The sequence below is a fragment of the Octodon degus genome, unplaced genomic scaffold, assembly GCF_000260255.1.
Source record: "Octodon degus isolate 3935 unplaced genomic scaffold, OctDeg1.0 scaffold00041, whole genome shotgun sequence".
In the NCBI taxonomy this organism is placed as follows: Eukaryota; Metazoa; Chordata; class Mammalia; order Rodentia; family Octodontidae; genus Octodon; species Octodon degus.
The window spans coordinates 3,600,707-3,620,244 of record NW_004524617.1 but is presented as its reverse complement, the minus strand read 5'-3'; the positions used below and the strand labels follow the sequence as shown (position 1 = coordinate 3,620,244).

At 36.6% G+C, this 19,538-nt stretch overlaps 1 protein-coding gene across 6 annotated transcripts in view; it reads right to left on the bottom strand.

Annotated features, from left to right (window-relative positions):
• Positions 1-19,538, bottom strand: part of Tab3 (TGF-beta activated kinase 1 and MAP3K7 binding protein 3) — a 74,081-nt gene that overhangs the window by 37,597 nt on the left and 16,946 nt on the right. For 3 of the 6 annotated variants that reach the window (XM_023715400.1, XM_023715399.1, XM_023715398.1), the window contains exon 3: positions 7,123-7,247. The exons of 2 other annotated variants lie outside the window; for them this stretch is intronic. The gene's annotated coding sequence lies outside the window, so the exon portion shown is untranslated. The remainder of the gene's footprint in view (positions 1-7,122; positions 7,248-19,538) is intronic. One more of the 6 variants, XM_023715402.1, reaches the window with a different exon arrangement.

The following is a 19,538-nucleotide window of genomic DNA, read 5'->3' as shown; positions in this document are numbered from 1 at the left end:
ATACAGATGAATGTCCATTTTATATCTGTGTATTCAAAGTGGTTAGGATTGATATATAGTGACATTCTCTTAATGAATAGAATGATTTGTTCTAATTGTGTTTGTAAATAGGATCTCAAGTCCGCATCTTGTACAGCAATTAAACACTAAGAAGAATGTATGCAGTGTGTTAATTATTGAAACCGTCCTAGTGATTTGATTTGAAACTGTCTCATTGCTATTTTTTTATCAATAAAATTATGGAAAACAATAGATAATAACCATTGTTAGCTATTCTTGCTTTGAAAATCTGTAACATATGTATTGTTATGTTTTACCCTGTTTCTGTTATTCATTTTTGCTTTTATTTTTACTCTTCAAAATAAAATTAAATTTAAAAAAAAAGAAAAAAAAAGAAGTAAAGCCATACTGTCATGTTCAGCTTTAGGGGACTCAGGTCAACAATTTCTGACATTGCCATTGAAGCGGAAGACCCAATACTAGTATGGATTACTGGACTCTTTTTAAATATTTTGCTGAATTTACACACCTATAATATTCAAATAACGAAACTTTACAAAAAAAAGGGTATACAGATGAATGTCCATTTTGTATCTGTGTATTCAAAGTGGTTAAGATAGATATATAGTTACATTCTCTTAATGAATAGAGGCATTTGTTCTAATGGTGTTTGTAAATAGGATATCATGTCTGCATCTTGTATAGCAATTAACCACTAGGCAGAATGTATGCAATGTGTTAATTATTGAAACTGTCCTACCAATTTGGTTTGAAACTGTTTCATTGCTATTTGTTTATCAATAAAATTATGGGAAAAAATAAAGCTAGGTCTGAAACTACAGTGAGGATCTTGACAGAGGTGAAAGCTACTGGACTGAATGTGAACACTGGCACTAAGTTTCGAAATTGTAACAGACCTAAACTACATGATGTTAAAAAATACAAATGCTGAAATACAAGCGAAATGTTCTTTACATACCAATAACCACACTCAAAAATGTATTATGCCCCTCACTAGCCAAACTGAAAGCATTCATAGATCTGCTGCACTTAGCAGGGCTCTCCCATGGTCACTGCAGGAATGTGCAGGAGAAAAAGTGATGGGTGTGGGTTTGAGATTTGTAGAATTAAGAGGACACTGAGAAGATTTGGTTTCCTTCAAAACTGGCTCAGCTTTGATGGCAAAACCACCAACCAAGAAAGAATAAGAACCAATTATCTGGCTGCTATCCACTCACACATGGTTGGAGAGATTTATGAGTAACTGACAAGTAACTCATACGCCATCTGAATAAATGGTCACTTATGAGCATTTTGCAGCATTTCATGGTCGCTATAGCTTCTGGCAGTATATTCTCCCAAAACCTTCAAAATATGACATAAAGATTTATGCCCTCATGGATGCACAGATGTATTATACTTTCAATTCATAAATGTATTCTGAAACTTGGCCATTAGGTCATTATTTGCATAGTAATAAACTGAATGATGCTGTGAACAGACGTGATGCTCCTATCTCCCAAACTAATTGCAATGTAATATGCAACAATTGTTTTACCAGTTTCCAACTGATGTTACACTGGTAACAGTACAAACTGACCAGTGTAGAACTGTACCCAGGAACAAAGCAGAGATTTGAAATGAAGTGTTGCAATTTTAAAACAGAGAATGGTATAGTACAATCTTTGGATTTCAGAAAGATATAATTCTGGCATTGTATATGGCAAAAAACAACAGAAACAAACTGGTACTGCTGGTGTCAACACTGTACCAGAATGGAAATATTGATAGGGAAACACTGACCAAACAGAAGTTTGAGATAAAAACTTTCTACAACAAAACCAAAGGCAGAGATGTTGTGGATGAGTTATGCAGCAATTATGATATCACTCAAAACAGAAAACATTGGCCAATGATTGTGTTTTACTCAATCCTAAACATGTGTGGTGTAACTAGTTTGATAGTTCACAAAGACAATAACAAGGGAAAAATACCATAGAGAAATATTCTCAGAGGATTGGAACTAGAACTCATCAGAAATCATTTATAGCAGAAGAAAAATAAAATGATTCTGCCCATGGAACTATTCAAAAAGATTGTGGAGCACAACGGTGAGGTGACAGGTGAATAGGCAGGCACAGCATCCAAAAGACCTACTATGACAACAGGAAAAGCAAAAAGATGCCAACTGTACTATATAGGAAACAACCCATACATGCTATTAGTGTGATATTTTTGTATAGAACGTGCAGTTTTAATGTGTGAAGACTGGCTTGAGTGTGACAGTTTAAGCAAAGATTATGGACTTTTGTTTATACTTGTACTGTAGCTCACCTAAGTGCTTTTATTTATGATGTTCTAGGTTTTGTAAGTAAGTAAACAGCTGGTGTGTGAATGGTGATGTCTAGGCTAAGTACTTGTTATATACTTGATTTTCTTTAAACAGATATCTTATTTTCCTGCCATGTGCACATTGTACAACATAGTAGGAAGCTCCTGACAAAACAGGAAGAGAAGTGACAAGAATGGTCTGCCACACCAAAAGGAAAGCTAAGCACATGTCCTGTCAATATAAGTGAGATGTGTATGGAATATGCAGTTGTCTGTATAGATTGTTTTGGGTGTGACAATTGAAGCAAAGATTTTTTTGCAGCATTCTATTGGTACTTTCATTGCCTTTCATGTAGGAATTCATTTCTGATGTTATCTTTTAGATTTGCAAACAAGTACACAGCTGGTAAGAAAATGCTGATGTTTACTTTAAATTCACAATGCATATAAAGAATACTTTGATATTTTATGTTCGTGTTAACTACACTTTGTATAATATGTTAAGAACCTTCTGACAAAACAGCAACAGGTCAAGTATGTCCTATAAAAAAGCTCAGGAAAACAAACCACATGTGCTGTCAGTGTAAGCAATATGTGTGTATGGAATATATTGTTGTCATGTGTGAAGATTGCCTTAAGTGTGATAAATGAGGCTTTTGTTAGAGTTCTATTGGTATTTTCATACAGAAATTTACTTCTGGTTTTTTAGACTATGCACATTAAAGTAGTTGATGTTAAAAATTTGGTGTTTTTAATAATTTTTTCATGTCAAGTATTCACTGTTTTATATAACAAAATGCATTAACAATTCATCAATAGAAATATTCTAAAGAATAAGTGTGGGTAGTAAACAAAAATAATGTGCCTTTTTCCAAAATTGAAGTTCTTCCCTGTGGGCTATGTCAGCTTCCTTTAAGAAACTTTACATTGCTGTATTTTTTAGTCCCAGAGCAAGCAACTAAAATGAAAACACTGCTACTTAGTATCTCATCATAGTATGGCTTTGGATACAAAGCAAACTGAACACACAATCTATTTTTGTCCATAGATAGCAATGTATGGACTAACACGCAAGATACACTTTGCTTAGTAACATTACAAGGGGACTCCAGCATTACCTGAGCTGTCCAGGCTATGTTCAGACATGCCAAACGCCTGAGATACCCATGAAACTCCCACTAAAGCTCGGATGGCCGCAGCTGTGGCTTATGGAGACGAGTCACCGTACAGTCAAAATATAAACCTGATGATCATCAAGTAGCTCAGGGACCACATGACCCGGGAGATCCTCAGGGCTGAACTTCTACTACCTGTCAGCTGGGGGGGGGTGTCGATTCCTAAATTTTGAATGCAAGACAAGGGTTGGGGCCCAGCTGCTATGTTTAGCAGTGGCATCCTAGGAGCTTCCTTCAGTTGTGTACCCACTTCCTATTTCAGGAGTACTGGCTCTCGCAACAGTGGAGTCTGTTCTTTAAAAAAGCAGCTGCTAGGATTACTCCCCACAAAATTCCTCCTCCCAATCAGACAGGAAGCTTTCCCCAGACCTCAGCTGAAATGCCACAACCTTCGAGACTCTAAAAAATGATGTGGACATTTAAGTGGTTTCCACAACCATTTCTAAGCTCAGCAAATACATAGGATTGGTGTCATTATGGCTCCAAGTGTTTTACCTCTGCCAGAATTTTAGCTCATTTCCTAAAATAATTATATCATATGTGGCAAACTAATGGTCTGTGGACAAAATCTAGCCTGCAGAGCACTAGTTTAGCCTTGGCAGAGCTTTTAAAAGTAAGCGAAATACAATGCAAAGCTAGAAGTCTTTGCATAAAAATTTAGATATTTGGCTTTTCATTGAACAATGAAACCATCTAGCACCTGTAGGTAATAGTTAGCCAGCTGAAGCTGAAGTTACACTCCGATTTTAGAAAAGCCAAATCTGGTTCCGTCTGCCTACTTCCTACACTCCATCAGGATCCCAAATACTGAGGACTGTCCTTGCCTCACTCATTTATATACCTGAGGGATTTGTGACATCATAAATGTGTTTTACAAAAACGCCTGCTTAGGCAAAGCACAGGGACGAGGGGTTTGATCCCCGGCACCATATGCAGTGCTGGCCCCGCCCCTGGGGTGCACTGAGTTAGCAATTGAGACTGGGCGTGGTGGCGTGTGGCCATAATCCCAGTGCTTGGGAGGCTGAAAATAGGAAGATCACTATGAGCCCAATCTGTGTAGTGAGAACCTGTACTAAATACATTAAAATAAAATAAAGTAAAATGAAATAAAAGTGTTCTACAGAGAGACTGAAAGATACTATGCTGCTAGGCATGGTGACACATGTCTGTAATCCATGCACCTGGAAGGCTGAGGCAGGATGATCACAAGTTCCAGGACAGCCTACACCTTGAGACCCTGTCTCAAAAACCAAAAGTAAGCAAATAAATAAATATACTAAGCTAAGTATCAGGTTACTCTACTTTGAGAAACAATTCTTGGATATTTATCATTGTCCCAAAAGAGGAAAGGTATTTAGAATGCTGCCCCTCCCCCCCAAATGAAATCCAAGTAACACCAAGCAGCCCCTAGAGAGGCAGTAATATCTCAGCTGACAACCACTGCTAACATATTAAGACTGATGAGGTGAGCATGTCCAGGATTTGAAGGTATGCCTTGTCTTGATAGGACTTTTAAGATTAAAAAATGAAACAATTATTTCTGATTAGTCTGGTCAAGTAATAACTGTCTGACAAAAGCAAATATGTATACAAGTATAAAATGTTGGAACTTTCATTCATTTTCTTTCTGCTGTGGAGGTTTTGATTTGAGGTTTAGAGAACTACATGTATGTATTAGGCACTGTGCTAAGTACCCAAAATAATCCTATGAGAGGTAATAATGTCATCCACATTAATACACGAATAAACTTGAAGCCCAGAAGATAAATTGTGCACCATCACAGTATTAAATAAAAAAGTAACAAGGTTAGGATACACACTTCATATCTATGCTCTTAACCATTATTGTCCTGTACTATCTGGTAGGGCTCTGAAGATGGTATAAATCTTAAAGACAGTTAAAGCAAACACTGCCTTTAAAACAGGAATATTTGAACCAGGCTGTGAATTTTTCAATGGCAATAAGAAATGACTGATATTGCAACATAATTTTTTTTAATTCTTAGGGGAGGGTCTACAGGGTGTTCAGGGTCTCACTACTAGATCGGACTCAGCCTTTTTACAGCCCCCCAAGAGCTGGGATTAAAGGCACACCACCACGCCCAGTCTCAATTGCTGTCTCAGCATGCCCTGGGTGTGGGGTCGGCACAGCAAGCTTGGGGCTCGAACCCTGGCCCCTGCTTGCAGGCACTTTAATCCGCTGAGCTATTTGGCCGGCCCTTGGAACATAAAATTATCTGCCATTTTAGGATGATATATATATTATGATTCCAAATAAAAAGGTAGAGATTTAAAAGATGATTGCTGTTTCTCCTAAATATGCCTTCCAAATAATTTCTAAAACTATTGTCCAATGGGATTTTAGGGAAACCATTTTAAAATTGTCACATTCACTGTATCAATCTTTTATTACTTTAATTTCAAAAGATAAGACACCAGTATGACACTTACACTAAAATAATTACCAAGTACATTTTCAAGTTCAACCCTCAGAAAAAAGGTAAGCAGATTCAGATGAATTCAAATATAACATGCCCATTATAAGTGCTTTTCAGCTACAACCTATACATAGAAATATTTGTAATACACACAATTATGTAATAGTATGCATAGAGAAATCCAACCAAGACAACCTAGAAGGAATGCCAGTAGCAATGACCGTATCTAGCACTCAGATCTTGATTTCTAATAGCATTCTCTAACAAAAGGAATAAAGGCCATATAAAAAATGGTTGATTCGTGCTCGCTTCAGCAGCACATATACTAAAAAATAAAAAATGGTTGATTCTTGAACCGGTTCAGGAATAAAGGATAAGCCTGGTGTACCATGCAGCACTAGAGTATAGTAGTAGTAAAACAAAAAATCCCATGACAACAGGGACACACCAAAATCACAAGGGAGCCACCTCTATGAGCTTCCCACAGCAAAAGCTGGAAAAATTGGAACAACAAAATATATACATTTTCACCCCCAAGTATAAAATAAATATCCACATGTCTGAAACGATATAAAATACAGTGGTACCTTGGCTCACAAACTTAATTCTTTCCATGATTTTGGCCACAAACCAAAATGAACAAGAACTGAATCAAATTCAGTGGTTGAATTCAATGTTGATCTTATGGGGAAGTTTGATTTGGTTCTTGTACAGTTTGATTTGTGATCAAAATCATAGAAAGAATTAAGTTCATGAGCCGAGGTAGTACTATAATGGTTAAATAAATGGAGGATGGGAGAGAATAAATCTCTTATGTCACAGAACTCCAAATAATTTACCCAGATCATTTAACACTATAAAAAGCTTATTTTCTTACTCTTTAAGTGTACGGTACACATTGTGATTTCTTTTCAAAGAGTACAACACAGAAAGGCATTTTTAGAAAGATTAACTTTTCAGATGAGAAACCTGTCAAATACTTTCTCAGCCAAGTGATCAAGGTCAACATTAACAGTGATTAATTCATGTTGCTGCACATACTCTGGATATACATGATGTGCTACAAAGGTTAAATGGCACTTTATCTTTGTGGGGTTACCTTCAAAAATCCGTAACTGCAGTCTAACCATGAGAAAAGTATCTGACAAATTCCAAGCAAGATATATTCTATAAAATACCTGATGAGTACTCCTCAGAACTGTTGCAGTCATCAAAAACAAGGAAAGTCTGAGAAATTGTCACAGCCAGGAGAAGCCTAATGAGACATAACAACCAAATGTGATATGGTTTCCTATATGGAATCCTGAAACAGAAAAAAACAAACAAACAAACAAACAAAAAAAAACCAGTAGGTTAAAAAACAAAGGACATCTGAATAAAGTAAGGACTTTCAATCAGTTATAATGATTCAAATGTAGCATGTTAATATAAACAGTAAAAGGAGAAGCTGAGTGCAGCATATATGGAGACTCTGTACTATCTCTATTTTCCTGTAAAATTGAAACTGTTCTTAAAAAACAGTCCATTTAGGGGCTGGGGAGATGGCTCAGTGGAATAAGTGCTTCCCTGGCAAGTGCAAGCGCCTGCGTTCAATCCCCGGTTCCGCAAAAAAAAAAAAAAAAAAAAAAACCAGTCCATTTAAGATTAAAGGAAAAAAAACTCAGTATGCTCTATGAGCTCTGGTACAAAGGTTTTTTATTCACATCATCTGCTATGAAAGCATATTTTTTGCCTATAGTATAGAAATCTACAAAAATGAAAAGATAGAACGGAAAAAGACACAATCTAGTTGACTTGTAGTGTCCTAAAATAACAGCAGACAGGATGTTAGACCATACTTTTAGGGCAGGTAGCTCAAGACTGAATCATCTTTTCTTCTAGATCAAAAGGATCATCTATGGTCATTATTGTGGTCTAGATCCAAGAGGCCTTCCCAAATTCTCAGGTGCTTAGTGGCAGGGCTGTTGGAAGGTAATTGACTCACGGGGGTACTACACTCAGCCATGAATTTATCCACAGGGGAGTTTGGTGCACTGATCGTGCTGTTGGGAGGTGGGGCCTGATTAGAAGAGGCAGTTTACAAATTTGCTGCTGCTTAGGCCACTGCAACTTCTAGGAGCTGGTTTCTTTTATTGATTTTAAAACAAAACAACAAAAAGTTGTGCCTGAAATGAATCTTGTTTTTTTTTTTTTTTTTTAATAAGTAACCGCCTGGTTCTTCTGTCCTGCTAAATACAGGCACCCGACCCTTGGTGTAGCTCCTGCTCAACTTTGTATCATGGGAATGGATTGGTCTGATTCCTTGGCCCTCATCTTGAATTGGCTACATGCAGAGTACATAGCCAGTGGACTAAAGGCTTTAAGATGACAAGGGTCAGCTCAGGGGATGTGGGAGAGGGCGCTTTTGTCTTCCCCTTTGTTTGAGGTTTTGAACTCTAGGTAAAAAGGCCATTTATTTTTGTAAACATGAAACATTTTTGCTTTCTCCAATTTTCTGTTAATGGTGAAAGAATGGTAGCAAATAAAGTTTTACTGATTTTTGAAGAAAAAAAAAGCAAGAGGCAGTTCACAGGAAGGTGTGACACAGAGGGTGGAGTGTGTTTCTCTTCCTGGCTCTGCCCTTTGTTCTCACTGCTTCCTGGCTGAAATGATGTGAGTAGCTTCCCTGTGCCAGGCTCTTCTTCCTATCACTGTCCCTAGGAAGTGGCAGACGACACATGGACTGAGACCTCTGAAATTATAAGCCATGAACAACAGATGCCTCCTTCAAGTTATAGGTATGGGTACTATGTATTAATGATGAGAACTAACTGGCTAAGACAGTAATTAAATTCTACATTATTCTATAGAAGAAAGCCACAGTTGAGAAAGACAAAAAGAGTCCACTGTGTGTTTTCTTAAGGTTTTTGTAGTTCACTTGGTTATAACATATCTTGAACCTCGCAATGCTATTTAGAAAAGAAAGGATTAATCCTTGGCTTGTGACACAGGCACATAAGCTTTAATTGCCTAGCTGAAATAGTATATAACATTTTAAAAAAAGCTGACTGCTACACAAACCATTTTTGATTCCATGAGGAGAAATTTATATGTAGAATAGTAACCTTATTCACTTATTTTGATAGATGAGCACTTTTTCTATAAAATTCGAGATTATCTGCAATATGCATTCTCAATAAACTTAGTAATTCAATATTAACATTATAATTTAGGGCAAATACTAGTTTATATCACAGCCATCATTATATATATTTCTAATTACTGTCGATAAACTGCATTCTCACAGTAGAGCTAAAATAACATACTCTACTTATAGCATACATTTTCTGCACTTGACCATACTTTTTCTTCTTTCTCAGTTACTTCTACAATATTGTACAAAAAATGAACCTCAAATATGAGCAGGAAATACTATACACTTTCTTAAATGCTATTTATAGTAGGTAATAGCTTTTTCATTGTCTGATATGACAATGCAAAATCTAGCCCAATCCTGTTAATCTTCTACCATGAACTTCAATCAGTACAGCTTTCTCCCTATAAAAGTCACTGTGTGTTTATTATCACTTACAGTACTTGTTAACTTTTTGTTCTCCTCCTGGTTTTATGAATATAAATCTTAAGAATAAGAACCAAACAAGTGCCTTGTACATTACTATATCAGTATAGATGACAAAATGTAAGACTTTAAATAACCAGAAATCTAATTTGCTCTGATTAAGGTGTTTCAGAATCTTTGCTGGATCAATGCCAATGTGTCATTATTTAAAAACAAAGCTGGGACAACCCTACAGTGAGATATACTAGAGATTAATCTTCTCTACATTTTATTGCTCAATAGTGTTTTTAAAAAACATCAAAGTGGGCCAGCCAGATAGCTCAGCAGATTAAAGCACCTGCTTAGGCAGAAGCAGGGACCAGGGTTTGGTTCCCAGTGTGCTGTGCTGGCCCCACTCCTGGGGTGTGCTGAGATAGTGACTGAGACTGGGCATGGTGGTGTGTACCTGTAATCCCAGCATGTGGGAAGCTAAAAACGGGAGGATTACTAAGAGTCTGATATATGTAGTGAGACCCTGTAGACCCTATACTAAATACATAAAAAAGTTGAAGTTTTTCATATGTAGTAATAAATATTAATCAAAAAATATTTCAGGTATGTGCATTTGTACTAGATCATAATTAAAATGTACTTTTTACTCTGAGATGCTTGAGAAGTACTGATTTAGAATACTGTGAAGTATTTTATGTTATACATGAAAAATATTTATTACCTTTCCTGTTTGCTTCTCTGTTGTAAGAAGAAAGATTAATAGAAAGGGCATTATTGGGAAAACCTCTCAAAAGCTTAATTCTTTGAGATATTAATTTTGCGTGAATTTTTCTCAAATACCCATGCTATGTTCATGTAGCTGTTTCACTTACGTATATGAAGTTCCTGTCTTCCAATACATCTTAAAATATTTTTAAAATGAGGAATTAGTCTCATTAACTCAGAAACTCATGTTCTACAGAAATTTTGTAGCTGTAGGGTTTGAAAGATTAACAAAAAATGGTACTCAAATGATTTCCCAATTTCTCAGCTGATATTATTAAATCCATTTTTCATTCATTTAATAAAATTTGAACTTAGAAATACACAAGGCCCATGTACTGAAAGTAAGAAATACACTGGCAATTACAATAGTATGGAGTTAAGCTCTATGATAGTCAGAAAAAGAAACAATTACAGTAGGACAAAAGAGAGAGGTAAGGAAACCTTTATGGACGAGATAAAATTTAAGACAGATTGCTAAGAATAGATTTTGTTTAGTTTCAAATAAAAATAGAATTACAAAGGTGGAAGGAAGTGTAATATATCATCTAACTCAGTGGTTCTCAATCTAGAGCAATTGGGCCCTGTGTAGGGCATCTGACAAGGTCCAGACCCATATTTGGTTCCTATACTGCGGAGGGGTGCTATTGACATCTGGTGGGCAGAGGTTAGGACAGACTTTCCACAGAGCACAGGACAGCACCTGACAGCAAAGAATCCTCTGGCCCAAGCTGCCAATAGTGCTGATACTGAGAAAGCCTGAACCCAACCTCAATACAAACTTATTTTATGCAAGAAGATAAATGAAGGCTAGAGATGTCTGAAAACTTGTTAAAAAGAGAATGATTAAACAAGCCTCATAACATTTTGTGGTTGTGTTTAATTCACAGCACATACCCATGTATATTATACTAGAAAAGAGGCATTAAAATGAGCAGGAAAATTTTCATAAGTTAGTAAGATAAACTATCTAGGAATCAAAACTGTTATATAATCTTTCTTGATAGAGAACTATCCAATGGCTCAAAGCAAGAATCATAGATATCTAGGCATGTTCTGGGACAGGTCTTCCAAGCTCCACCAGTTACAACCAATAGGGATGTTTGCCTTGGGCAAAATTGGCCCCTTTTATTCAAAATCAACTGCCAAATTATCCTTCCAGTGCTGATGAAGTTTCTAAAAAGGAAATGAACTATTCAAAGAAATTGTACTTTTCATTGCTGCACAGCCAGCAGTAGCTGTTTCTGTCCTAACCTATTAGTGGTTTTTTTGTTGTTGTTGTTGTTGTTGTTTTTGCAGTCCAGGATCAAACTCAGGACCCTGTGCTTGCCAGGCAGGTGCTTATGCTGCTGAGCTATCTCCCAGCCCATTTATTTACTTATTTTAATTTATGTATTTGGTACAAGGTCTCATGATACAGCTTGGACTCATAGTGATCCTCCTGTTCTCAGCCTTCCTAGTACCGGGATTACCAGTGCATGCCACCACACTTGGTCTCAGTGTCCGGCTCAGTGAGCCTGGGGGCAGGGCATATGCAGCATGTGGTGCCAGGGATTGAACCCTGGTCCCGCGCTTGCCTAGCAGGTGCTTAGTCTGCTGAGCTACCTTGCCAGCCCTCCCATTTTTTTATTAATACATTTTTTTGGTCCTGATGTAAACACATGAAATCCATCAACATCGTTTTTAAAAAACCCTTGCTCTTCAGTGCACAAAGGGCAGGGAATCACACATGGAAAGGGTTATAAATATGAAACATATTAACAGTAGCATAATCTTTTCTAAAAGTTATATAACTGCTTTTACTCTTTTTTAAGTAGTACTAGGGATTGAACTGACAGCCTTGCACAACCTAGGCTAGCATTCTACCACTGAGTACATTCCCACCCCCTACATACGTTCCATACCTCCAAGTTTTCAACTGAAGTTTCAACTGAGACACCTTGTGTAGTTTGACACACTACAATTCACAGTGATAACTTGGAAGGCTGAAGATGCTGACCTAACAACAACAACAACAACAAATCAAGGGCCAAAAATGTAAGATTCAAACTGAAAACTTTAAAGACAGCATGAGAAAGTGATGCAGCATACAAATAAAAGGTCATGAAAATGCAAGCATCCATTTTACTACAGGAAATGTCAATGAATGAACCTTTATGTTCCATCAGTGCTAAGAGAAAGTTCTCCAGGCTGCCAGAGCCACCACACCCCCCTCTCAGGCACCTCTAGCCTAAGGCAGAGCTCCAAAGGGCAGAGGGCACAAAAAGCTTTGCTGAGATTCTCACTTCAGAAAAAGCTAGTAAGAGAAACTGTAGTTACAGATCCCTGGCAGACCATCAGGGGTTCCTGCTGCTTCACAAGATATACTGGTCATTAAAATGTAATGAGTTAGATTACAAAACTGTGCTGGGGCCCTTTTAGGGCCATAGGTCTTTAAAATTTAAATGACTCCATAATGAGAATGATTTAGTCTTTGGTGAAGTAGAAGACTTTAAATTCCCACACCTCAAGCAAATATCATACCCTCATTGCAACCCTGCACCAGTGAAAGGTGTAAAGTGTATACAGCCTTCCTACTTTCTCTGCCACCTATGCCCCTTTAAGAGAATCAGAACAGCTCACTCAGGACTCAAGACCCAGCCCATGAAATCACTAATCCACCATTCAAGAATGACTTGAACTTCATAAAGAAGGAAGAAAATTTACACTATCATAAGCCTTAATTGAACACTAAGAGCTTTTGTTGAAAAAAACAGAAAGTCTCTGGATCCTCAATTAGGAATTTTAAAACTTAAGAACTGGCTAGATATTACAGCTTTACCAACTAGCCCTAGTTAATGAGGAAAAAGCTCTTCTATACAGAAAAATTTCAGCTGACAGTGTAAGTGACACAATTAGAACAATCATAATTTTCAACCCTAAAATAAATATTTCACATACTAGTTGTTAATGGATGAAAAAAGCACTGAGTAAAAAAGGTGGGCTTCGGGGCCGGGGAGATGGTTCAGCAGAATAAATGCTTCCCTGGCAAGTGCAAGGTCCTGAGTTCAATCCACGGTTTCGTCAAAGAAAAAAAGAAAAAAAAGGTGGGCTTCATGAAAATATCCAGCTGTTCCCCAGGGCCCCGATGAATCACAGCAATACTTGGAGTGAGCCAACCAGACATCATGTGCTTCCAGATGTGGTGTAATATGAAGCCCCAGCAAGAACTTTTGCTCATGCCTCCAAAAATATAATTAGAATCTAATTAAGTTTATAAAACTAACGTCCAGCCCATATGAAATAGAAAGGGCCAGAGATATAACTCAGTGGCAGTGTTTGCCTGGCAAGTGCAAGGTCCTGAGTTCAATTCCCAGTACCAAATTTTTATTTTTTAAAAAAAGAGAACTACAAAGAAACCAGGAGTGGTGGCACACACCTGTAATCCCAGCATTAGGGAGGCTGAGATAGGAGGATCTCTATACATCTGAGGCCTACCTACCCTACTTCAGGAGTTCAAGGCCATACTAAACTACATAGCAACACCCTGTCTCAAAAAGCAAGAGGGAAATAAAAATAACAAAGAAAAAAAAAACAAGTTAATGCTCCAACAGAAAAGGGCATACTGGGCATGAAAAAGGGCAGAAGAGGGTAAGAAAAGCTTAACTGGAGAAAACTAAGCATTAAATATTATCTATGCTATTAAGGAATTATTAGATGTGCTGTCTATAATCATAGGGTAGTTATGTAAGAAAATGTATTGTTTTAGGGGCATGTTAACTTAGGAGTCAACCATATTTTAGAAATGGTTTAAACTTTTTTTTGGTTTAAATTCTTGAAAAAATAAGAGAAGAAAGGAGATGAAATGAGCATGGTGAAATGCTAATACTATAGCATCCATCTGAAGTTCACTGAACTTTTCATTTGTATACAGTTGGAAATGCTTACAAATAAAATTTAACATAAAGTAACTGCCAGGAATGGTGATACACACCTATAATCGTGGCACTCGGGGAAGCTGAGGCAGAAGGATCAAAAGTTTGAGCCCTGTCTGGGCCACTCAATGACTTCATAAGACCCTGCTTCAAAAACTAAAAAAGATCTTTGGGGCCAAGGAGATGGCTCAGTGGAATAAGCGCTTCCTCGGCAGGCGCAAGGGCCTAAGTTCAATCCCCGGTTCCACAAAAAAAAAAAAAAAAAAAAGATCTTAGATGTTGCTCAGTGCAAAGGCCCTGGGTTCAATCCTAAGTATCAATGAACAAACAAAATAATATTTGATTAACTAGGAGGAGACTTTAATAAAAAAAGGTAATATATTTAAAATATTTCAAAGGTTAATTATTTGGCGCCAACTATAAAACAAAAGCAGCTAAAAAGGCTGGGAATGTAGCTCAGTAGTAGAGTACTTGCCTAGCAACACAAGGTCCTGGGTTCTATCGTCAGCACCATTAGGAAAAAAAGCGATAAATACAGAAGTATGAAGCCCATATCCAACCTTGAAGCTTTTTGTGGACTGGTAAAAAAGTACACATTGTATTATGATGAGAACGAAGTAAGAAAGGAAAGATGGATTCAGTAAAACAAGTACTGAATAAAAATAAAGTCAACAACAAAAAAGACACAGGGTTAAAAAAATAAAAAAGACTTCTCCAGGCATGGTGGCACATGCCTGTAATCCCAGCACTTAGGAGACTGAGGCAGGAAGATTGCTTTGAGTTCCAGGCCAGACTGGGCTATACAGTGAGTTTAAGACAAGCCTGAATTACAGAAAGAGACCTTGTCTCAAAAATGAAAAGGAAATAACATTAATGGAAAATGCAAACCTCTTCAGTGAGGAAATTCAAAAGATTTTCACATGAATTAACAGTTCTAACAACATGTTAAAGCAAATAGATTCATGAGTCGGACAAGGGAGAAAAGCAATGCATGAATTTTCCAGAAAAGATTGTTCAGATAGGCATAAACAAACAAGGATCTCAGGTGAAAACGGAGTAATACTAAACTTGAGGAGGCAATATCTTCATACCCTAAAACACTGACTGGACACATGACTGAAGATATTATGAATAAACAGCCCCATTTATTTCCACCAGCCTAGTGTAAGAATAAGATAACTGTTTAAGGGAGTAGTAGCAAAGATATGGAGAACACAATATAGGGACATTCAGAAGCAGAAGCACCACAAGTACAGAAGCAATGACTTTATAACTGGGAAAGGAGACAGAATAAAATTTTTGCTACAATTTCATTGGGAGCATTTGAAGAAGCAAATATGAAAGCCTTACAGAAAATACCCAGGGAGTTAGAAGAGTACTGAAGCTTGAGTTCAAATGTAAGAGTGACAAGAAAGCAAAGAAAGAAGCAACTTTTTGGAACTGAAAAAATAAGAGGCATGTGTAAAGAAGAGAAGGGACTACATATGTAGGATGAGAGAGGATGAGAGATGCACCAAGCTTTCAAGCAGGGCAGAGTGCTAGATTTCAGAGTCAGTGGGACTACAATCTAGAAATGGGGTGAATGGGTTGGGGGGCAGTGAGGATGGGAAATGAAGGATAATCTCCCAACTGCTTCTATCCTCAGCATATGAGTCACTGAATCATGATACAGGGTTTACAGAGAAGAAAGCATAAAATGATAAAACTGGAAGTCAGTGAATATCTATAAGCCATAATAGCTGAAATAAAATGCGCTGTAATAACAGACAACACACATCATCCCCCAGGTGTGGGATCACAGGCAAGTTACTTAACTTCTCCTAGATCTTGTTTCCTAATCGTCTGCTTAATATCAGACTTAATTATCCCACATTTACCACAAAGTCTGACTGGGAATTAATTCACATAGAATAAAAAGTCTGTAAACTGGCAATGCACCACATTTATTCTTTAGGCTGGGACTCTCACATGATGGCAAACTTCAAAATCTCAGACCCGCCTCTTTTTTCCATTTCCCAAGAACAAATGTACACTTATAACCATAAACAGGTACACTGAAAGACAAGTTGTGATGGTACAAGAGTAACTAGGAAGGTACATTTTCTATGGGGGGGAACTTGGCAATATGCATAGAAATTTAAATGGCAATTAAGTGAGATTTCATACTGAGAGTCACGAACACTGTGCTTAGCTGAAATTTAAACACAATAAAATTATCTACTGTCAAGTAAAGAAATTGGCCAAGGTTAAAGAGATTCAAAGTGTTGCTAAGTATCAGTAAATAATTTACTTTTTTATTTTGTGGAAAAAAGGTAAAACAAAATTTCATGCAACAGTTAATACATTACGTGTTGTCTTTAAAGTAGTTACTCAGGGTACAAGACATGGGAATAAAAATTTCACCAATTAATATTAGCACAATCTTCCTTTTTGAATGAGCTAAGAGACACTAATTGTATAACTGACCTGTATTTTTATCCTTTTCCCTACTGTCCTTTCCCCTTTTACCCATCCTAGTTCCTTTTTCTTTTTGAACAATTCCTTCCTACTTAGATTTATACAGAGAGAAGGAGGAAGGGAGCAGAGAAAGACAGAGAAAGAACCTTTTAATTCTAAGACATTATGTAAGTAAGCACAGATTTTTGAAACCAAGTTTATATAGAACGAAGGAGTAAGTCTAAACTTTAGATAAAAGAGACCATGACATTGGCATTTGTAAGTAAATTCTGGCTGTGAAGACTCAATAAGAAGTCTTGGTTATAGAACATTAGGTAATTTAAATTTGGGCAAAATAAAAGAAATGATGATCCTGAACAGGTCTAAGAGCTAACAGGATAGTGGATTTTTGTTTGTTTTTTCAGAACCAGGGATTGAACTCAGGGACTTGCACTTTCCAGGCAAGTGCTTATTCTACTGAGCTATCTCCCTGGCCCCCAGGATAGTGTTTTGAGATCCCCTAAGGGACTGGAATTCAGAGGTGAGTCCAGCAATCCAGAAGCAGCATCTACAGATTAAGCCATGTGATAGCCTAATAAACAACATGGGCATAAAGGAAAAATGTGCTTTTCCTCACCTTCAGATTGGGACCCTGAAGGGCGGCATCTCAGAAACTGGAGTAAACCAAAAATTACTTCATATACTGAATGCAATGTGGGTTTGAGTCATGTAATTGACCCAGAAAAATCTGAAAAGCTTAGATTTAAGTAATCTTAGATTCTTTCAAGCAGAAGAACAACTCTCTATAAAGTCACAAAGTACAGGTATGCATCACTCAATTGTAAGCTTATGTTTTGAGAAACATATCAGGATGTAAACATCACAGAACATGCAAAGTAAGATGGCTATGGCATCACTAGGCAATGCAATTTTATGGGACCTCCATCATAGATGCAGTCCATTATAGACAGAAATATTGTTATACAGCACATGACTATAATTTTTTTTAAATAGACTAATTGTTATTAAAAATGTAAAAATTAAAATTAATTCATAAAATAAATTGAACAGCTGAAAGAGGCAGTGGAGATGGTGAACAAGTGAAATGATACAATATTCAACCATTAATTGGAATCCCAAAAGTATGGGGTAGAGACAGTATTTACATGTCTGAAAATTTTACAAAAATGATGTAAGATGTCAAACCATCCACAAAATTCTCAATGAATTCCTAACTGAAAACAAACAAAAGGAATTTAAAAGCATCTTCAGGGGGGTGAAATATTACTTTGAAAGAATCAAAAAGGTGGACTGATTGTTTAATTCTCAACAAGGAAAATAAAAGCTCAAAGATTATGTACCTTGAAAGAGAAAATACAGCCAACCCAGTAGTGCAGTGCACAAAAAAAATCCTTCAAGAATGTACCTAAAATATACTCTCAAACAAATAAAAGCAGAGTTTATATCCAGTAGACACTTACTAAGAAATCTAAAGGCAAAAGAGAACTCAAGATGGAATGTCTCAGATGCAGAAAGAAATGGAGAACTACCAAAGTGTAAACAAGCATGTGAAAAAAATTCTAAGGAATACTGAGAACCAGTGAATGAATGGACAAAGATGTAGTCTCTTTATACAATGGAGTACTACTCTGCCATAAAGACAGTTAAAGGTAAATAGACACCAGACATTTCTAGGTAAATAGACACATCTTGATACCATAGTCTTACTAAGTGAAATACATCAGGCACACATGTTAATATCACATAGTTTCTGTGCTGTGAGAAACCGAAAGGATAAACAAGAACCAAAGTGTATAATAGATATTATGAAATAGGAAGAAAATGTTCAACTAGGAGGGGGAATTATGGAGGGTGGAGAGAGAAAGGAAAGGGAAAGGGATAAAAGAGAATAGAAGGAACAAATGGAAACAACTTGTAAATAAGGAGGGGAAGAGAAATTAAAGGGAAGTGAGGGAAATGGAAGAAAAAGCATCAAGATCTATCATGCACAGGTACAGATTCCTTCTGCTGAATGTGATCATTATGTAAATTTAAAATGTACCAATAAAATTAATTTTAACTTTTTTGTGGAAACTAAATTTATGAAGATTGAATTACAAGACAACAGCAGCAAAAGTGCCAGGAGGTAAGTTAACTTTTAATGTACTTGTTTCAACCAGGAAAAAGGTAACAGTATCATGTAACAACTTGCTTTGATAAGTAAAAAGTAACTGTAGAAACTGTAGGGTAATCATAAAAAGAATGAATAATGAGGATGTGGTAGCTGAACTAATCACAAATGTATCTGAACTAATACTATGTTAATGATTTGTTATAAAAATAAATCAAAGGATGACAAAAAGTAAGAAAAAGGAACAGCTAGGGGAACAAAAATATGCTATAAATTTGCAAAAAACGATAATTACTTTAAAATTAAATTAAATGTAAATGGATTAAATATTCCAAAGGAGAATGACTATCAGACTAGACTTACAAAAACAAGTTTGCAAATGTGTGCTGTTATAGAGACCCCATGAGAACATAAAAAAATTAAAATAGAAAGATATGCATCATGCGAACAGCCAAAATGAAGATTGCATAGCCATATTAGTTTCAGATAAAACAGACAAAGCATCGCTAAAGTTTAAAAAGGCCACTTCACAAGGATAAAAGGTTTAATTTACCAGGATGGACTAAATTTACATGCAATTTAGACCATGGCTTCAAATTATATTAACAGCAAAAGTTGACAAACTAGGTGAAATAGATATGTAATATGTCAAATTAGCACCATACTGGCATACTTTATAATGATTCTCTCAATAGCTGAAAGATAAGCTGAACACCAAATCAGTAGGGTTAGAAATATGATACAGCAGGAGACAGGAAAAGGAATGTTGCGGGACTGTCCTGCTACAAGGTTGTATATGGT